General features: G+C 44.5%; 1 protein-coding gene across 3 annotated transcripts in view; it reads left to right on the forward strand.

The window, feature by feature from the left end:
* The first annotated feature begins 270 nt into the window (after positions 1 to 270).
* The window catches only part of Asb7 (ankyrin repeat and SOCS box containing 7), a 40,886-nt gene continuing 37,836 nt past the window's right edge, over positions 271 to 3,320 (forward strand). For 2 of the 3 annotated variants that reach the window (XM_029554305.1, XM_008849536.3), the window contains exons 1-2: positions 271 to 803; positions 970 to 1,068. The gene's annotated coding sequence lies outside the window, so the exon portion shown is untranslated. The remainder of the gene's footprint in view (positions 804 to 969; positions 1,069 to 3,320) is intronic. The other variant, XM_008849537.3, reaches the window with a different exon arrangement.

Below are 3,320 nucleotides of genomic sequence, written 5' to 3' on the forward strand. Positions count from 1 at the left end.
AGAGAGAGAGTACAGTGTCTCTTAGCAACCGCTTCGAGTCTCTTGGTCGGGGGCGGAGCCTCGGAAACCACCACCGGGAAGCTGAGGGGCGAAGTGAGCGTGACCAATCGGAGATAAGAGCCAGCATCTACAGGCCCGCCTACTCTAACTGTCGCGAATCCACGGGCAGCTTTACGGCAGCCAGGGGGTGGGGGCCGCTGGTGTGAGGAGGAGAGAAGGAAGCAACCAACCAACCAGGTCGCCCCGGACCCCCTCATCCCCACCCCCCACCCACTCCGGACCTGGTTTACGGCTCAGAGCTCAGGCTCCAGTACGGCCGCTGATTGGTTGCCGAAGGTTTGGTCCCATCCCAGTGACCCCAAAGTGCTGAAGGGAGGGGGCAGGGGTGGCCCAGTGCAAAGTGCATCCTGAAAGCCCCCTTTCCAGACATCCAGCTGCTGGCACTTCGGACCTCGTACGGCTTGGGCTCTCCCTGTTCCCAGTCTTCCTGAGTCCCTCGGTAACTGGAAGCTTCCGGCCCGGCGCGCGGCAGCCCCCAGGTCTGAGCCCCTGGACCGGGACTGCCCCCCCAACCCGAGCCGGCACTTCCTCCCTGCACCCCTTCCCCACGGCTGCTTGGAGGCCGAGACAGCCACCCCCACGCCTGATCCTCTGTCTGGATGCTCTCCAGGCTGGGGCGCTAAGGCACCGAAGAGGATCGGGAACACGGTGTCCGGCCCTGCCTGGGGTGTTTCTTCAATGGAGAAGTTGGTGAATGTGGAGGACGCTGAAAGGAGGAAGAGGAGCTGCAGCTGAGGAGACAGGTAAAAGTCAGTTACCTCCCCTAAGGGGAAGGGGGCTTCCGGGGTTGGGAGAAGCCCTGCTCCCGCCTGCCTGCCTGCCCTTGCCACCCTCCAGCCTTTCCTTTGCTCCTACGTACTCAGAGCCCTCTCCTCGCCCCTAGATTACTTACTGGTTTCTGTTTTCCAGGTTTGAGCTGGCTGGAGGACACTCGGGAGCAGAAGGGGGTCTGCCCACCCACCAGAGAAGCAGTAGGCAGAGTGCCTGGGACCAGCATCCCCTCTAAAGGTAAGGAGCCAGCCTCCCCTCCCCCATTGTTTATTCCTCGCCCCTATCTCATTAAGCAATGCTTTATTTCCAGGGTGGTTGCCTGGGAGTGCGAGCTTTCCTAGATCCCACTTTCCTAGCCAAAACAAAAATCACTGCTCAAACCCTACCTTTAATATTTTAATAACTTTTCTATCTCAGAATGTATTCTCCCCCCTTCCCATTCAGAGCGTTTCTGTGTTTTGCACTATCTTGTGGTACACTGTGTCATTTACTCTGCTCTGAGCTCCCCGCCTTCCTTGCTCTCATAGGAATTTCTCAGTTCCATGTTAATTGCTTGTTAATGCTGAATGACTCTGTTTTTTAATTAAACTGCAACTTACTGTTTTCCCCACTTTTTCTATTACTTTTACTTTCCCTCCATCAGGAAGGCCTCCCACCTACCTAACTGGTAATGGTTTGGTAGCAGAAGGTAGATTGGTGGATTGAAGTTTATGAGCTTTAGAAAATAATTTTGTTATTTCTCCTAGTAAAAAGTGAATTGTGCACTTAATGTGAGAACCGTATTCCAACTGTATAAAAATACTAGCTCCTGAAATAAAATATATAATTTACTCTGGGTTTTTGTTTGTATGTGACAAATGTGGGTGGACACTGAAGTTGTTACAAAGCAATGCCTAGTACTTATTAAACCTCTGGTATTCTAGGTGAATTTATAAAATTTTACATAGAATCCCATTAACAATAGTGGGACAGTCAGGAGCTTAAAAAGGAAGTAATGCTTTGATATGTTTAGCTATCTGGGGCTTAGTTTTGTCACACTTGTTTTCTCATTTTAAAACCTTGCAGAGTTTGTTAGATTGAAATGTAAGCACCTAGTCCATGTGGTCACTTTCCTGCTGCCTTTGTTGCTATCTCTGAAAATGCACTAAAGGTAAATTTAGGACATTAATGTGAAGAGGGAATTATAAGCATAAGAAAAGTTAACTCAGAAACTGGATAATAAGTAACTTCTGTAGTACCGATTATCACTAATCAAAGCTATTTGTTAACCTCATTTATTTTAGTATCTCAGATATTTTAGAATTTTTGTTACAAAGAAGGTATTTAAAATAGTAGGCTTTAAACTTTTTATTCTCACAGGTATGGTGACACACTCCTTTAATCCCAGCACTTGGCTAGCCTGGTCTACAAGGGGAGACCTTGTCTCAAAAAATATAACAAACAGAAAATTTACTGTGTTCCCTTAGAATTTCTGTCTTCCACAAAAAAATTAGTGTCTTTAATTCCACTAATTCTTAAGACATAGGGGAGTTGACGGTTTTCATGTTTTTGAGATTTGGAACTGGATGCCAAAGCAAAAGTATACTCTGAATATAATTTAAATCAGTACCTCTTAGCCAGGTGTTGTAGGACACACCACTTTAATCTCTGTACTTTCAAGGTGAGGCAGGAGGATAGGTATTTAAAGCAAACCTGGCTAGCTGCATAGTAAAACTCTTCCACAAAAAAAAAAAAAAAAAGAGAGAGAGAGAGAAATTAGTATCTATCAGTGACTGCACCATGGTGAAAATGTAGAATAGCCTCCATGTATATAGGAATCTAGGAAAAACTAAGAAGAGGCCTGTCAAGTTAAAGGCTGTTTTTTTATTATTCAAATAATGGAACTGAACAGAGTGATGCGTAGTGATTAGAACTTGTAAAAATGCTGAAAATATGTAAAGTATGTTTTAAAGATCAAATGCAAAATGTATTTATTTATTTATTTATTAATTTATTTATTTAATGTGTAAATGTATTGCCTGAATGTAAGTACACTCATACCATACAATGCTTTCAATGGCCAGAAGAGGGCATCAAATTTCCCTGGAACTGGAGTTATGGACAGTTTTCCTTGTGGGTCCTGGGAATTGAACCCTGGATCCTCTGTTAGAGTAGTCAGTGCTCTTAACTGCTGAGCCATCTCTCCAACCCCCAGAATGTATTTTCTATTCAGGCCTTCTTGGTGAATTTCTTTCCTGCTTTAGAGTTAACCTGAGGATGTTTTTCCTAGGGTTCCTAGGTAAGGAATATTTTTCCCTCATAGGGTAATTGAGGAGCCCTAGTCAAACTTGTAAAGGCAGGACATTTGTCCTGGTTTCCAGCCAATTAATCATTACTGTTTAAGTAATGCTGCATGGATCTACTCAGCTTGCAGTAGTTTTTCTAAGATTAAGGGCTATATATTTATATAGATATATAGAGTATTACATTTATATATATTAATAATTAAC

Source organism: Nannospalax galili, unplaced genomic scaffold, assembly GCF_000622305.1.
Source record: "Nannospalax galili isolate Female #2095 unplaced genomic scaffold, S.galili_v1.0 scaffold124, whole genome shotgun sequence".
Taxonomy (NCBI): domain Eukaryota; kingdom Metazoa; phylum Chordata; class Mammalia; order Rodentia; family Spalacidae; genus Nannospalax; species Nannospalax galili.